The following is a 19,457-nucleotide window of genomic DNA, read 5'->3' as shown; positions in this document are numbered from 1 at the left end:
TCAAAGTATAAGTGTATATATATATATATATATATATATATATATATATATATATATATATATAATTAATTTTTATTTACATATTTATTTACTAGTGCAGTTTTGGTTTAGTTGGTTTAGTTATAAGCAGTTGAAAAAGTGGTTAAAGTAGTGTTCTTTTTTGTATGTTTTTAGGGTTAGGTTGGAGTTATTTTTATTTATATTTATGCACGTTTATGGTGTTTGTTAATATTTTAAATGAGGTTTTATTTTGTATTTATTTTTTATTTTAGTTTTTAGTTTAGTTTTAGTGATTTATACACTTATTTCAGTTTTATTAATATTGTTACACCATCTTATTTCAGTTAGTTGCCATTTCTTTTTTTCTTTTTTCACCCCCTCTAATATTTATACTTTATTTTACTTCATCTTTTTTTTCAGTTACCAGGAATGATTTTAATTAGTTTTAGGTTTAGCTAACAACACTGCTCTTAAGAGTGAGTATTGTTGAATGAAGAGCTAATATGAAGTGTTTCTTGAGTTAAAATAAACTAAAATAAAATAAACATGCAAACATGACTAAAAAAAGCAGTACACAGATCAAAAACAGGGACATAAGAGCATTATTTCAGAGCATTTATATGGTTTGAAAAGTATTTCTGCATAAAGAGAAACAAATGCTGAAAATATTATTCCTTTCAAATTTAAAGGGATAGTTCATCTCAATATGAAAAAAAAATCATAATTTACACAGCTTTCATTTAAACCTGCAAATTTTGAAGAAATAACTGTTTGTTTGTTTTTTCGTCCATACAGTGCAATTCTGAAACAACAGTGAACCTCTATATACATTCATTGTATGGACCTATTATTATTATTATTATTATTTTGCAGTGGTGGGCCGTCAGGGCCAGCAAAGCCTTCTCTGCTGGCCTAAACACTATCAGAATCACTGATTTAGTTTTAATATATTTTTCCATGAATGTGTATTAAATTATTTCCAATAGTCTATTCTCTTCATGTCATAGCTTTTCTCTTGGTTGCACTGCTTCCAGCAGTGTGTTTATATTAGAGCTTTTATCCAATCATATCTCAGCAATCGTGCTGCCAGGGTCAAAGAAATCTGCCTCAAGGCCTTCAGAATCAACAATGCATATGTTAGCTAAAATCAATGCCAATGAAACCATTGCATTAACCAATCAGATTTCGAGTTGGCAGCACCAGGGCCATCTAGCTGGCTAACGATAACGTCAGCATTTTCTCGTCCTTTGATTGGATGGTCAGCGTACTAGCTAGCAAACAGCATCACTGTAAATCATTTTATTAAAACTTAGTAAAACTTTTATTACTGTTTCTCAGGTTTAGATTTTCAGTGCATTTTGAAAAAATATTTGCATACTATATTTAGTAAATCTAAAAACAGTAGTACTAAATGACTGCGAAAAACAACCACACACCTCCTCGACACTGGCTCTGTGAAAGACTCATGAAGATGAAAAACCACTAAAGCAGGGTTCCTCAAATCTTGCCCTGGAGGTCCAATGCGCTGCAGAGTTTAGCTCCAACCCTGATCAAACCCACCTACCTGTGATTTTCTAATGATCCTGAAGACATTGATTAGCATGCTCAGGTGTGTTTGATTAGGGTTAGAGCTAAACTCTGCAGGAAAGTGGATCTCGTGGGCCAGATTTGTGGATCCCTGCACTAGAGTATGGTAGGTTCATTTTCATTTTTGACTCTTTTATCGCTTGATGCGTTGTATCCTGATGTTATTTGCGCGATATAAAGCCAGGTTTAAGTTTCTGTAACAATATCTGAGTTCCCCGAGTGGAGCTGTATGAACCGGTCTTTTCTTCCGGCCGCAGCGCCGCTGGCAGAGGCAGACCAGCGGGGAGATGAGACTCACAGAGGTACGTTACGTTAAAACACATCTATACACTTTTCTTCATCGTCTTGTATGAATTATTTTAATGTGTTTTTAGTACTTTCCAGTTTCTAGGGTATTTAGGGTAGGTGTTTAGTCTATTCTCTGTCTAGATATCGCTCAGATCCCTCTTTCAATGCAAGACAAGTCATATGATTTTTTTTTTCCAAGCTATGTGTGAGCATTCTGTGTCATGTGACATTTTACACTGACCCTTCTGCTGCTCTTGGCCTCTCTCCACTTGACTTGGGCATGTCATTCAACCTGAAAGAAGATTATCTGTGTCTACAACAGGTGCCCACACACTCAACATGGCCAGGCAATGTTGTAAGCCAGCCGTATTTAGAGCACACTCACATTTACCTACTTCCATGTTTGGCCTGTGGATTACAGAAGGGTTTCTCTGGCTCTTTGTTAATCCCTCATGCAGAAATCACACACCACACACACCTAGACTCAGAAAACTCAGGGATACTGTACATCAGTGAACACCAGCTATAACAAGCTTACACTGGGGGAACAGGATTTACCAAGGTATGCTTGATTAGAGCATTGAGTCCTTCTCTGGATGTTCATTTGAAGGAATGTAATGACAGAGCATTGTCTAACATGAGGAAATTATTCTGGTGCACTTAAAGTGCATGGTGTATGAATTATTCGGTAACACTTTACAATAAGGTTCATTAGTTAAACATTAGTTAATATATTAACTAACATGAACTAACCATGAGCAATACATGTGTTACTGTATTTACTAATCTACGCTAACGTTAGTTAATAAAAATACAGATGTTCATGTTAGTTCACAGTGCATTAACTAATGTTAACAAGATTTTAACAATGTATTAGTAAATGTTGAAATTAACATTAACAAAGATTAATAAACGCTGTATAAGTGCAGTTCATTATTAGTTCATGTTAACTAATGTAGTTAACTAATGAACCTTATTGTAAAGTGTTACCAATTATTCTTATAAATGTCAGTATACGGTGGGTTCATATACATTTTTTGCATATTTTTATATGCATATTTTAACATAATAGTAAGTGCTGTAACAATAATTTTTATAGTGTGTACAGTATTTATTAACAAATTTAGGAAAATGTAGCATTATACCACTTGCTCACCAGTGGATCCTCTGCAGTGAATGGGTGCCATCACAATGAGTATCCAAACAGCTGATAAAAACATCACAATAATCCACTAGTAATCCACACCACTCCAACCCATCAAGCAACATCTTGTGAAGCAAAAAGCCTTGTAAATAAAAAAAAATAAAAAGTAAATTAAACAAGGCATTTCTAATTTCAAACCATTACTTCTGGCTAAAATATCATATTAAATATGAGTCTTCTATTCATAATATTGCTTTCTCTTGTGAAAAAATTGTTTAGTCTGAATCAGGAGAGAAATATCCACAGATCAAGCACTGTTGACAACTAAAAAAATCCTGAACAAATATGAATTTTGTAGTGCTGTCAAACGATTAATCGCGATTAATCACATCCAAAATAAATGTTTTTGTTTACATAATATATGAGTGTGTACTATGTATATTTATTATGTATATATAAATACAAACACATGCATGTACTGTATATATTTAAGAAAAATATGCTGTGTTTATATATTAAATATATTTATATATAATATAACATATAATAATATAAATATATAAATGTATATACATGTAAATATTTTCAAAATATATACTGTGTGTGTGTATTTACATAATAAATAAACACAGTACACATACATATAGTATGTAAACAAAAACTTAATTAATCGTTTGACAGCACTAGAATTTTGATGATAGAGGACAACAGAGAATGGACTTTGTCATAGGAGGAAGTGTTATCATGTAGAATGGACTCATATTTTGGTCAAAATCAACGGTTTAAATTTTAAATATCTAAAATGATGGATTTGTTTCTCACAAGCATGCAGCTTTTCACTTCACAAGGCATTCATTTATGGACTGGAGTTGTGTGGATTACTGTGATGTTTTTGTGATCATCTGTTTGGACTCTCATTCTGACGGCACCCATTCACTGCAGAGGATCCACTGGTGAGCAAGTGATGTAATGCTACATTTCTCCAAATCTGTTCTGAGGGTGAGTACATTTTTACCAAATTATTATTTTTTGGGGTAAGCTATTGTTTTGAGAGTAATAGTAGCAATATGAATTGGGCCACGACACAGATCCAGTGGTCCAAAATGGAAGGACGTTTAATGCTACAATTCTGTTCAGCTCACACAATACCGAAAGAGGGAGGCACAAAAGAGAAGAGAAAAATAAAAACAGGAAGAGACAGGGATAAAGAGGTGTATGAGAGAGAGCGAGAGCTCTGAATTGGGCCCACATGCGGATCCACAGGCAGAGAACATTTGTGATCTGCCTCACTTCACCGTGGGAGAGCGTTTCCTAGCCCTGGATTACCGCCGCACATTCAACAGACCAAAGACACTTTGTGTGAAAGTGTGTGTACATCAGTGGGAGATAAACACAGTACTGTGGAACGCTTATTTTCTCTGCATCACTAGCAAATCTGGATTCAGCCGCGTCTCTTTAACTCTTCCTGTGGAAGTCCACGCTGGTTGCAAACCCGTTTATCTCCCGGACTGAAGTCAAGCACGGCAATAATTAGACTTACGTTGTAAACATCGCTTTGTCTGTCAGTGCAGAGGATAGACAGCGTGACCACATATCATTTATTTAGCTTATTACAAAGGACAGTTTGCATCTGGAATGAGGCTTGGGTTGACGACTGTCAGCTTTTAGTGGTGTGTGTTACTGCAAGCATTGCTGTTAATAATAATTAGGGGTTTTTAAACCACCACCATTTCAGTGCACCTATTATAAAATGAATTATGACCAGACAGATTTCTGAGGCTTCCACGCACCTCATGTCGGATCTTTCTGACTGTCAAATGCGCACATGACACCTCACCCACAACATCATTCTGGTCTCAAGTTAACTCAAGCCAAACCAACTGTGTGAACCCAATGTCCACTACTAAAAAACACCCCAAAAACTTCCATGCATGAAAATGTCCTTTTATATTATAGAATATTCCTTTTATGCTGTAGAATTGTGTAATTTTCCTTGTATTATTTGTTTTTCTGAATTATATAAAACAAAAACAAAAAAACTTCACGAGTAGGCTGCATTTAATGTTTCATTAATACAAAAAAAGTATTTCTGTGAAAAAGGTAAAGTTTAATTTAAAATTTTAATGATGTAGCATTTATATGAAATAGAAATATTTTGTGACATTTTAAATGTCTTTGTTGTCACTTATGAACAATTTAATGCAATTTGTGAATGTTTGTGTACATATGCACAGTATACAAGTGGAAAAACAGTGTTAATGACAGAGGAAAGAAACACCATTTGGTGTTATTTCACCAGTATCAATGTTAAATGCAACATTTTTTTGTAATGTTTGAGCTAGAAAAGTAGCTAATAGATAAAAAAGAAAGCAAATAACATTCTCATCCATTTATAGAGATATTATGTTAATGGGGTTATTAGCCTTGATATTTCCTTGTATTGGTTCAAAAAGAAAATATTGTAAGTAGTGCTGTCAAACGATTAATCGCGATTAATCGCATCCAAAATGAAAGTTTTTGTTCTCATAATATATGTGGGTGTAGTGTGTATATTTATTATGTATTTATAAAGGCATACACATACAGCATATATTAAAAAAATATATATATTTACGTGTATATATTTATATTCATATAAATTATGTCATATATAAATATATTTAATATATAACCGTAACATATTTTTCATGTATGTGTGTATTTATATATACAGTACATAATAAATATACACACTACACACACATATATTATGTAAACAAAAATGTGATTAATCGCAATTAATCATTTGACAGCACTAATTGTAAGTGTTTTTTATTCAGAACTTCTACAAAAGTGAAATCTCTTTTTCAAAGAGAAGTTTAACTGATGTCCCTGAATTAATATATAGTGCTATTAAGTTCAATTCAATTCATTCACGTTTATTTCTATAGCGCTTTTCACGATACAAATTGTTGCAAAGCAACTTTACAGCAAATTTAATTTCTACAATATTTAGTGGTAGCTTATCAGTGGTGGATATAAAAAAAAAGAAAAAAAACTTTAATACAATTAATTACAATTCTTACCAAATATGTGTTTTAACGTCTTTTTATAATTTTTACAGACGTTTTAGAGGTTAATAAATGTATCCAATAATTGGTCATTTAAATTAACTTTATAGTTTTAAATTCTAATTTTATTTTATTTTTAAAATGCAAAATGTATTAACAGCTTTTCATATTTTTTTTCTTTTACATATACATTTATTTTATATATATTTTTGAAGTAACAAATAAATATTTAAATACCTGAAATAGAATTGTGTGTGTATATATGATAATAACAACAACAACAACAACAACAACAATCGTAATAATAATTGTTGGTGTTGTTGTTAATAATAATAACAATAATAATTAAATAATAATAATAATAATTATTATTATTATTATTGTAATTATGTAATAACACCAGTTATTATTATTTTTTATGAGAATACCTGTTACCTGCAGGTCATTAATGAACCAGTTTAATTTAGTAACCTTATTTAAGTGTTTTTGATTCACTAAAAATAACCATAAGAAAAATTTCTTCAGGAAGATTTTTAATTAAATGGAAACAGCTGGTTCATTAGAGTCAAGTTTAGGAGCGGTGTTCCAGGTCGTTCCTATGTGGTTTCTATTGGTGTTTTAAAGTAGGCGGTTGCTGGGGGCGTTGGAAAGTAAGCATGTTCCGGTTGGTTGATCAGAGATATTTAGTACAGTATATCTATTCTCTATAAGCCATGGAACATAAGGTACCATTCGTTACAACTAGCTGATATTATAGTTAAACAGTAAAACAGTGTGAATAAGTCATACTGTATATGTGATTACGTGCATGGGCACTCGTGTAAATCACTACAGATCTTCTGAGCGTGTATGTGCGTGTCTGTGTCCACTCTTCACTCACTGACTGTGACTGTGAATCTAGTCCTTTGAGACGTCGCTGTCTGCAGCTCTACAGACACTTTGTCACAGCGAGGGGGCTGCGTCAGCTGCCATTAGCTCCACTGTCACTGTGAAGATACCAAGAGCACGCAGGTGTATCTGGAGGTGACTCGGCTTCCCACAAACCCCACCTGATAGACTAAAACAGCAGGAGTTTTTGAAGTAACAAATAAATATTTAAATACCTGAAATAGAATTGTGTGTGTATATATGATAATAACAACAACAACAACAACAACAACAACAACAACAATCGTAATAATAATTGTTGGTGTTGTTGTTAATAATAATAACAATAATAATTAAATAATAATAATTAATTATTATTATTATTGTAATTATGTAATAACACCATTATTTTTTTATGAGAATACCTGTTACCTGCAGGTCATTAATGAACCAGTTTAATTTAGTAACCTTATTTAAGTGTTTTTGATTCACTAAAAATAACCATAAGAAAAATTTCTTCAGGAAGATTTTTTATTAAATGGAAACAGCTGGTTCATTAGAGTCAAGTTTAGGAGCGGTGTTCCAGGTCGTTCCTATGTGGTTTCTATTGGTGTTTTAAAGTAGGCGGTTGCTGGGGGCGTTGGAAAGTAAGCATGTTCCGGTTGGTTGATCATAGATATTTAGTACAGTATATCTATTCTCAATAAGCCATGGAACATAAGGTACCATTCGTTACAACTAGCTGATATTATAGTTAAACAGTAAAACAGTGTGAATAAGTCATACTGTATATGTGATTACGTGCATGGGCACTCGTGTAAATCACTACAGATCTTCTGAGCGTGTATGTGCATGTCTGTGTCCACTCTTCACTCACTGACTGTGACTGTGAATCTAGTCCTTTGAGACGTCGCTGTCTGCAGCTCTACAGACACTTTGTCACAGCGAGGGGGCTGCGTCAGCTGCCATTAGCTCCACTGTCACTGTGAAGATACCAAGAGCACGCAGGTGTATCTGGAGGTGACTCGGCTTCCCACAAACACCACCTGATAGACTAAAACAGCAGGAGCTGTGGAGACAGACGGATTAAAGCAGTGTGAGGTCGGATGAGTTCAAGACTCGTTTTGGCTCAATTACAGATCCTATCACAGCCGTCTCTGAAGACTGCGTATCAAAATATTCCCAAAGAGGATAACTTCTGTCACTACTTGCTATTCTTAACCCCAGCAGACGTGATACCCCTGCATTGCTGGTCACCAGATATGCTGGGTGTTCCCATTAGGCCTCTTAACTAGTTTAAACAGTAGGCCTTCCAGTGCTTTTCAGCATTTTTTTGCTGGTGAATAACATGGATAAGCAACAGACTAGTATAAATCAAATTGGACCAGCATGGACATTTAATTGGTTGTTCATTCTATCAATCGTTTTATCTATCCATCCATCTATCCATTGTTTTATCATTCTGTCGTTCCATCCATCCATTATTCTATCTGTTCAATTTATTCTTTTGTCCGATCTGTTATTCCATCCATTCATCCATTGTTCTGTAATTCCATCCATCATTCATCCATCGATCCATCCATTGTTCTCTGTTCCATCCATTCTGTTGTTCTTTCTCTTGTTCCATCCAACTGTCCATCCATCCACTGTTCTATCTGTTCCATCCATTCTTTTGTTTGATCCATCCATCCATCAATCGTTCCGTCGTTCTATCCATCCATCCATCCATCCATCCATCCATCCATCGTTTTGTCGTTCCATCCATCCAGCCATTGTTCTAACTTCTATATGTTCATCCATTATTTTGTTCAATCTAATGTTTCATCCATCCATCCATCCATCCATCATTCTGTCGTTCCATCCATCCGTCCATCCATCCATTGTTCTATCATTCCATCCATCCGTCCATTGTTCTATCATTCCATCTATCCATCCATTGTCCATCCATCCATCAATCGTTCCGTCGTTCTATCCATCCATCCATCCATCCATCGTTTTGTCGTTCCATCCATCCAGCCATTGTTCTAACTTCTATATGTTCATCCATTATTTTGTTCAATCTAATGTTTCATCCATCCATCCATCCATCATTCTGTCGTTCCATCCATCCATCCATCCATTGTTCTATCATTCCATCCATCCGTCCATTGTTCTATCATTCCATCTATCCATCCATTGTTTTGTTCGATCTGTTGTTCCATCCATCCATCCATCCAACCATTGTTCTATCTGTTCCATCCATTCTGTTTGTTCTCTTGTTCCATCCATCCGTCCAATTTTCTATCATTCCATCCATCCATCCTGTTGTTTGTTCTCTTGTTCCATCCAACTGTACATCCAAGCATCCATCCATCCATCCATTGTTCTGTTGTTCTGTCATTCTGTTGTTCCATGTATCCATTGTTCTATCGTTCTATTGTTGTGGCGTTTCATCCATCCATCCATTATATTTATCATACTTTTCTGTTTCTGGAGATTTACTTACCTGCACAGTTCAGTCCCAACACTGATCAAACAGGTTTGACCTTAAAGTCCTCTTGAAGCTCTTCATTAGCTGTTCAAGTGTATTTGATCAGGGTTAGAGCTTAACTTTGCTAAATGTAAAGGTCTGCTTTAAAATATACTTCTGTTCTGTTAGTTTAAACCAATCAAGTGTCACTTAACACAGCTTTGGTTGGTCACGTTGCATTATGTATAAAACAATCAACTCTTAGATGTGCAGTTTTTGGTTAGAATATGCTGCAATGTAAACTAGACTTTGTCGATAACAGCATGCTTGCACCACAAAACCGTAAACACTTAAGGGCAATACTAGGTGTTCATTTATTTGCATTGAATTGTATCTTTAGTTGTGTTTAAGTTGGTTTTGGTGAATCCAACTTTCTTTGTGTGAGCAATGCAAGGGTTAACTCTAATGCTGCCATCCTGTGTTAGGAAAGACTTATGTTAGGTTGACACAGGTACAATGATTCAGTGATGTTTTCATATACATCTATTGTATTGGCAGGCCTTATTTCATCAAAAAAAGTTACAGAAGCATGCTTAGTGAGTCGTGACAAGTAATTCTTTAGTTGGCAGGAAAAAATACAGTTTGTTATTGATGCAAAGAGGTGCTTATGCTGTTGATAGCAAATTAAGCTAAAATAAAACCCTGACTTTTGGACATGCTACTCCTTCTAAATGGCATTTAAAAATCTTGTATAATTATTAAACGTGCAGCTTTTTAGGACCTCATATTAATGAGTTCTTGGAATACTTGTCTTTTCCATTTGCCTCACCACTGTTTAAATTGAGCTAACGAAGACAAAAAGGTGGTTAAAAGAATAGGTCCCCTAAAAATGAAAAGTTTACTCACCCTCAGGCCATCCAGTATGTAGATGAGTTTGTTTGTTCATTGGAATAGATTTGGAGAAATGATGAGCAAGTCATGTAATTCTAATTTTTTCCAGATCTGTTCTGATTAAGAAACAAACTCATCTAGAGTAAACTATCAAGGAACATTTTTTTCTGAACTATTCCTTGAAGAAAAAGCTTTTTTTCACTTTCATATAAATATTAATCTAAAATAGTTTTTTGTTTTGTTTTTTTAAAGTCCTTGGGCACGTTGTGCATCAACAACCCAAATCCAGATCCACCACTGGGAATAATGCATGTGTATACTGTAAGGGAAACAGGTAAATTTAGCTCAAAGGGAATCATTTAAGATTTTAAAGGGAACTCCACCATTAATATGTAAGGGAATTAGGACAGAATCACTGTTTTACGGCTAATCACTGAGACGGCCAGCGAGTCAGTGAACGAGCCGTATGACATCAATTCTGCAATGGATGTTTATATCCAAAATATAGTGAAAACACTATTAATTAGCACATGTAACAGGATCGGCAGCACTTGTGAGCACAAAACACAAGATACTTCTCTTTTCAATATAAATAAGGCTTTATTGGATAAATCTAAGACATATAAACTAATCTAACACACGCAAAAATACATTCACAATAAATGATTAAGACCTGATAAGTCACATGTAGGTTGCATACATAATTTGGAGACATATATATATAGCAATGATTAGTTGCTTGAGTCCTTTTAGTGTCATTTAGGTGCATGGAAAGGCAGTTTCCGTGCCATTCTGTGAATGTAAGGATACGTTCTGTGAAGACCAGAGAGGTTAAAATGTCTGTAAGGTAGTCTGTTCTTTGTCTCCTAGGTGGGGGGGAAAGTAAATCCGAAGAGCTTGTGATCACTATTACATGTTTCCATGAGACGGTCACGCTGTGCATCTCTTTTGACCATTATTCTTGATAACTTGCCCCAAAATTGACAATCTCCTTAGAATTGTCAATAAGTGTTCTTTTGTGTTAATGTTGAAAACTGTTCTGTGACAGAGTGGTTTAGGCTTGCTTCAGACTGGCTAATGCTCGGGTCTGATTTATGACATCCTGTTGTCTTGGGCCTCTTGTGGAATGTTTTGACTCTTCGTGCCTCAATCATGTTTTTACCAAATCTTAGATTGTCTGATTCGGTCTGATATCCTACAATACTGTAATGCTTCTAACATAAACTCCACATGGATTTGCTATTTATGGGCAGTTCAGAGCGAGGTCGGAAATAGGATGTTTACCTTTTAAAAGCACTCTTTTCTAGTCTCCGCAGATGAAGCTTGATATTCAGTCTTATCGCTTTGTGGAAAGTCTCTGAAGTCAAAAATATCTTCTAAACAAAAGTCTAATATGTATTCTACCGATTGCACAGCAATTAGAAAGAGTCAAAGTAATAAGAGAGTGATTTTGTGCTCTTCTTTGATGAGCAGAGTTTAGACAATGCTAGGGCATCAAACCTATCTGTTTTAATTATTCCTGAACAGAGGAATTTGTCATTGATGTCCACTGAACCAGTGCAGAGTAATTGGATGGGGGCTGACAAGGGATTTTGCAAGTACTCCCTGAGCTGGTTTTATGCTTGGTTTAAATTTTAAAGAGTAATCCACACAGGGGAAGAGGGCGGATAAATGGAACACCAGCCCAGCAGACTGCAGAGATTTTAAGCCTTTGAATGTCCAGCAACTGATGATTTAGAGATTTTTAGTTTTTTGGAACAAAGTTAGCGAGTTTTTGTTTGTCTCAGAGGTCTGTGCTTTGGCAAACACTTGGAAAGTGAAATTACCAATACCTTTCAAATATAAATAATTCCGTTTGATAACTTTAGGCAATGAAGGGCATCAAACATATTTTTTCCCATTATGGCAGAAGTATTTCTTTAAAGCGTTGAAGTTTCAATCTTTAATGAGCTCCAATTTCGGTGGACTTCGTAATGTGACTACAGGGAACCTGACAGAGGTCAGTCAGTATTTGAGCCCCATTACAGATGCGATGCCTGAAGCATCAGGTCCTGTGTTCCAGTATCAATGCATCCTCGGAGGAAGAAGCAACATAAGAATTAGTGTGTTTCTCAAAAGAGGATTTTGCAGAGTTCACTTGATCTTCAGGCCAAACCGAAACAAAACATAACTAATGCAGACGTGCCCAGAGCAGCCGGTTGGTTTAAAGTATTAAAGGAAGTGCAACAAATGAGCAAAACCATGGATCCACAGTCTGCCTGGAGCAGACAAAGTTTAATGTGTCTGTGCGCTGCTGTAGCTGGAGGTTGTTTGTTGTTTTTGCACACTGGGAAAACAAGGACTTGTGGTTAAGCAAATGTATGAGGGGGGAAATGTGCACGCTTTACACTTAAATAAGTTGAAAATATTAAGTAGATTTATTTATTTTATTATTTATTTGTTTTTATAACGTGCTCTGTCTATAAGTAAATATTACTTATTACTTGTAAGGACTACACTGTATTATTTACAGTGATTGAAGTATTGATCCCAATGTATTATTTATTCACAGATTTGAGTAAAATTTCACAGATAAAAAAGTACATGATGTGCAATAACATGATGTTATATGCAGTTTGTGCCTTATACTATCTATAGGTTACACTGGAAACATGTTTAAAATGAAATTGGCTACTGTGATAGTTTTGTGTCAGGTTTTTGTGTAGTAGGGATGTTTGTGGTGCTGATGTACATGGGATACTGGTTTCTCAAGCTGTGGGTATTCCCAGCATGCACCAGGGCATGAATATTTAATTATGGCATGCAGTTTCAGTGTTTTCAAGCTTTATTTACACAGTTGTTATCGGTGATGATAACTAGGTGCTATGTGACATTGGGAATTGACATTCTATACAAAAATAACCTACTTTACTGTTTTGGAAGAAAAAAAAACGTTTATGCTCAACAGGGCTGCATTTATATGAGCAAAGATGCAGTGAAAATAGTATTATTGCAAAATGTTATTGTAATTTAATTGAACTATTTTCTATATTAATGTATTTTAAAATGTAATTTATTCCTGTGATGCAAAGCTGAATTTGCAGCATCATTACTCCAGTCTTCAGTGTCACATGATCTTTCAGAAATCATTCTAAAATGCTTATTTGCTGCTCAAGAAACATTTCTTATTATCAAAGTTCATGCTGCTAAATATTTTTATTATATTTTGCTGCAGGATTTTTGATGAATAGAAAATTCTATAAATGGCTTTTATTTGATATTCTGTAAGATTATAAGTGTATTTTACTGTCATCAGTTTAATGCATCCTTGGTGAGTAGAAAAATCATTTCTTTAAAAAAGTTTACTGATCCCAAACGTTTGAACGGTGTTGTATGTGTGTTAAAAACATTGTATTTCTGAGGTGTTTTTAATAACATCAAATTAGAATGTCAATTGCCTTGGTGTTTTTTAATTGTCTTAAGTGTAAATATTTGAACTGTATAACTGTGTGATTTGGTCATTAAAAAGTTAAATTACTGAAATTATCCAAAACTCAGTTTACATTGTATTATGTTGCGAAATTAATAGATTTGACTTAACGTACTTTAAAAACCAAAATAAAAAAGGATTTATTTCCAGAGCACTTATAGTATGTTGGTGATATTAACACATTTCTGAGCTGTTAGGGTTCATATTTTGCTCTTGTCCCTATTATTCGCATATATTTATACATTGCCAGACATAATGCTATCCATTCTCAGACAAGAGAGTTTCTTGCGTGTCTCTCTGGCTCACGTCATGTTGATATCTTGTCAGACTCTGGGTAGATGTGTTCGGTTACATCGACAGGGCTGCATCCCCAACCCTTTGATATCTGTGTCAGATTTCATCTGCAGACATAAATACTACTCCTCTCAGGGTGAATATTGATCCTGTGCATCATGTACATGCACAAGACTCCATTAGTCTCCACATAATAATTGCATGAATGCATACACAGTGAGTATTTATGATCAGTTCAGAGAGACTAAGGTCTGGTTGTACCTTCATTTTTCATGCTGGTTTACTCTTACCTGCTGTTCACATTAGTATGCTGAATATTACATGGCTAAAAACACTGCCTGGAGAATAAAAGTTGCATATGAGACACAATTAAAGACACAGAGCTCATTAAAATTCTAATTTGATATTACTGAAACACCTTAGACAGGTGTTCATCACTTTACTTTACACTGAAAACAAAACAAATGAGCACAACAGCACTCATATAAACTTACAAATGCATACTGCGGTAGAAAAATATATTATACGTATACTGTACATGATTTAGGTACACATCATTGTACGAACAAAATGTTTCAACACGATTGCAATGTGATTTTATACAATAGTAGTTCAATAAACAAGATAAAATGAAGGGACTTACAGTTTAGACACATTATTGACTATTTTTGCTCAATTTCGCTGATGAAAATAGTTCCAATCAAAGCCACAGCAGAACTGTTTTGTGTGAAATCAAGCGAGTCAATGATTCAGTAATGCATTCATGAAGGCATTAGTCACTTGCCTCGTTTCTGAATAAATGATCCATTTGAACGAATCTGGGACTAAATGACTCATTCATTCAAACAGTCATTTGATGCCATACTGGTTTGGTTTCATATTTAAAACTATCATTGCATTTTTCCCAACATTTCTTATTTGTATGTTTAAAAATATTTAAAACGTTAATCTTATAAAATTCTTTATGCGTTCGAAAGTTTGCAGTGTAAATACATTTATGGCACCTCAGCTTCATCAAACTGTGTAAATACAGCGAATGCCACTTCAGATGCAGCTTCTGTGTTTCCTGCAGTGGAAAGATAAGAGTGTGTACTGATTTCATTTGAACGGTAACCGCTCTACAGTTTCTTATTATAACTGTAACCCTTTAAATAGTAACGAATTACAAAGACGACATGTCCTGCTCAAGTAGCATTGATCATGTAAGGGGGGCTGGTTTGATTAGAATCACATGATAACTGAAGGACACTTTCCTGCGGTTATAATTGTTATTCCTCTGTTGCTCAGGGAGACGATGATGAAGGTCACTGAAATGTCTCGGAAAGGACGTAATGGGCTCCCACTGGGGGACCTTTGACCCACATCCTTAAGCTACAATAGAAATGTGAGCGTTATAGCTTAGATTTTGGAGTCTACTGAGGGAAATTTCAAGGTCGTTTGATGAGGCACCTCTGGAGTGATATCACTGCACTTTGTTCTGGGAAACCAAAATATCTTAAATGAAAGTAGGAAGCCTCTGATACAATCACCAGAGCTAGTTTTTGTGAAAAGCGGACTGCAAAAGCATATGGTAACTAACTTTTTTGAATTTCCCTTTTTGTTTTACTGATCTGTTCTGAGTGTATAATTCTAAAATGATGGTTTATAATTGCCAGATATGATTATGATGTTGTTGTCGATTTTGTCTTATTGTCATGGTAGAGCCTACATTTCCTTCTTCCTGATTAAATAAAGTGTGAATTTAACCATATTTCAGTTGCTTTTAAGACGAGTAGACGTGAACGCTTTGGCCTACTTTTATAACGTTACCTCTAATTATCAGTGATGGATGTTCCATATTTATCTCTGAATGAGCCTGACCTAGCAGTGAGTTATTGTACTTTGCTTATTGTATCTAGATTTAGACTGTTGTTTGCTCAGGCAATTTAGATGCCTGTAATTATTTTGGTGCTTTTTATAATTGTATTATTTCCAAGTATGAATGCAGGGGTGCTTTGTTATGGATTTGAGGCACTTGCAGTCTGTTGTTTGGAGGTGAAAATGAATGACGTCAGTGGTTGCGTTTACATGTGTAATGTGATTAAGTAAATATGTTGGAGCTCATGTTTTTGAATTGCAATAATGAGATCTGTTGAATTTGATTTGAACATTTTGTGTTGTGAGATGTAGTGTATATGAAGTGTGTGTGTGTTGTGTGTGTTGTGTGTGTGTGTATATGTATATATATATATATATATATATATATATATATATATATATATATATGTGTATATATTATTATAATTTTTATTATACATACTAATTTATAATTGTTTTCTTTCATTATTATCTGAAAATTTGGTTCTTTAACCATCATATTTCCATTTTATTTACTTGTTTTCATTCATTCATTCATTCATTCATTCATTCATACATGCATACACACATGCATCTCTATCCATCATCCAGGTCTATCATCACCACTTTGCTTGATGATGGATCTGATCTGAGGGAGTGACATCTGTAGTGATTCCTATACGCATTTCCCAACTCTATTTAGCAAACCCATAATGCATTTCCCACATCTTTTGGATCTTACTTTCAAATGGTATCAAATCAATTTTACATGTTCTTCTTCATAAATGCCAGTACATGACTTTGTCTGCCAAACAAGTTCTACATATAAATGGATTTACAGCCACCCAAGTCCTCATCTGAACTACATCTCAAGGAATGATGGTGGAGAAATTTGATGTTAGTGGTAATTTTCAGCACAAGTGCTTCTGTGATTTGTACTCGTATAAAAATATGGTGGAAGTAAAAGCTACTGCTCTATTCGGCTGTCAGGAACGGCACCTGTTTCAGAGTTTTAGTGTCGAGTTTCCGCCTCTGGCGGCGGGAGCCGTGGTTTGTATGGATCCTGTGACTGGTTTAATTGCCTGAGTGTCTTCCACGGCTGTCTGGGGAGACCATCCTTCCTGCTGGGAGACGTTTGTCACAGGTTCGGCAGCTTCTGTGAATATGCATGAGGGGAATTGTGGAGATATTGCTTCTGAGATGTTGCTTCTGTTGTAATGTCATAAGAATATTCAGCTTTGGGCTCTATTCACTCCTGTCATATTCTGGGACAAGACAACAATGGCATTCTGAGAATAGATTCAACCAGAATTGACTATGTTTTTTGTGTTTATCTTGTGTTTTGTTCTGTTGTGTTATAGGAGAAAGTTCTCATTCATAACAATTGCTTATGAAGCTCAATATATAATTAAACACTCTCATCTTCCTGTTTGCCGTATATGGGCAAGCATGTGGCTATGCGGAATGATTGGCAGTGCCTCAAAGTATTGTGATTGGCTAAATGAAGAATCTGATGGCATCTGGTGACATTATTTTTCTGCAGTTTATAGATCCTCACACAATCACAGAGACAGGTGTTTTTTCTAGACCCATAATTCAATGATATCTGTCAAGTAATGAGGATATTTCCTGAGTGCCACTCCATAAAAAAACAAAACATAAAAAAACATTACTGCACCTTGTAATACACCACATGAGTTGAGAAACAGTGAACTGTGTTTTAAGAGTGAGATAAGTGATAATACGGTTAAGAATACATGATTTAGGGGCCTATTAAATCCTTTACCCCCCAAATTACCTTTTATTTTGTCCAAAATTCTGTTTTTCATTTTAATTTGTCTGCATTCCATTCTAATTAACAATACCATATTAATTATTGAAAGTTAGTTTAATGGTCAAAATGGATGTCTGATCTATTGAATTTATAAAACTTTTAACAATTTAATCATTTATTAAAATTTACAATAATAGTGCCCAATGAAATTAATGTTTGTTTGTTTATTTATTTATTTTCAGAATTTCTGTTTTGCCTGTATTCATTTTTATGGATTATGTGTTTTATGATTTAATAAAAACATTTGATTCATAAAACTTTAACTTTATTATTTATTAAAATTACAAATATTAGTGCCATGTGAGATTGTGTTTGCGTGTTTATTAATTTATTTAAAAAAAAAAACATAGTTTTGTCTGTTTAATTTATTTTTTCTGTATTCTGTGGTTTATGATTGAATGGAACATTATCAAAATGCATAAAACTTTGACTATTTAATTTAGCTTTCAACATGTAATTGAATGAAATGTGAACAATTACTTTGATTTTTAATACAGCTTAAATGAAGACATTGTAAAACAAACAAAAAAAATTAAACAAAATCCCTTTATATATACTTTCTATAGACTTTGCAATTTCTGTCAAGCTGCACTTTTATTTTGGCTGGTTTTGTGCATATCTGATGATAGTTTTATCACAAGAAATGGTGAAATGTTGGTGAAGTGACTCAGAGCAGCTCTGGAGATGAAGTTCATGTTCAAAACAAGTCATAGGGCCCTGATGATTAGCATTTATACATTTGGCAGTTTACTTTGGGAACTGAACCCATGACCTTGGCATTGCTAGTGCCCATGGTTATTTAATCGGTGCAGAAACTCGTAATCTTTGCCTTCTCAAGAGCAGCAGTGGATTATAGACTTCGACAGAATCCGTACGGCTTCCCCTTTGGTTCTCCAATCTTCCGCTCACACTTGACTGCTCGCTGGTCATTTGTCTTTGTGTCACGGAGTAGCCCACGCATACACTCCCACCAGAGCAGCAGCTTGAAATGAGATTATCTTGACTGCATAATCTCTCTCCATTGAGCTCGACGCAGATTAATTGCCCAAACGGGCGACTCTCTGCCACCTCGGCCAATCCCCGATCACACGGCCAATCGCATTCCCCTTTTCCACAGATATCATGCTGGAGGTGCTGCTTGGCCAGGATATCTCTGGCCTTCTAAGAACCAACCTGTATTCACATTCATTTGAGAGGCAATTAAAATATAATTTATGCATTAAAATATCTCAACTTCTAAAATTGTATTTTTTAGCTTTTACTTTAATATAGTGATACATTTTATACATTAATACAATTTAGTCTAAATTTGAGTCTGTTATCATGGTACTTATTTATGGAACTTATTCATGGTACTTAGTGTTCTTTAAGTTACTTTACTAAAATATATGAAAAATAAAGATAGACCATTGAGATTGCTGATATACAGAGCATAAAATATACAATAAAAATGCATGCATTATATATATATATATATATATATATATATATATATATATATATATATATATATATATATATATATATATATATATATATATAATGTGTGTGTGTGTATTACATTTTCTCCAACATTTCACCATTTCTTGTGATAAAACTATCGTCAGATATGCACAAAACCAGTCAAAATAAAAGTGCAGCTTAACAGAAATTGCAAAGTCTGTAGAAAGTATATATAAAGGGATTTTGTTACATTTTTTTTGTTTGTTTTACAATGTCTTCATTTAAGCTGTATTAAAAATCAAAGT

The 19,457-nt window shown here is 34.5% G+C and overlaps 1 protein-coding gene across 3 annotated transcripts in view; it reads left to right on the top strand.

Moving 5' to 3' along the window:
* LOC107582195 (cadherin-18-like) overlaps positions 1-19,457 on the top strand; it is a 298,071-nt gene that overhangs the window by 147,832 nt on the left and 130,782 nt on the right. The window lies entirely within an intron of this gene.

The sequence above is a fragment of the Sinocyclocheilus grahami genome, unplaced genomic scaffold, assembly GCF_001515645.1.
Source record: "Sinocyclocheilus grahami isolate Dianchi unplaced genomic scaffold, SAMN03320097.WGS_v1.1 scaffold41.1, whole genome shotgun sequence".
Classification (NCBI taxonomy): domain Eukaryota; kingdom Metazoa; phylum Chordata; class Actinopteri; order Cypriniformes; family Cyprinidae; genus Sinocyclocheilus; species Sinocyclocheilus grahami.
Note: the sequence above shows the minus strand (reverse complement) of the source record. Positions and strands in the feature narration are given on the sequence as shown.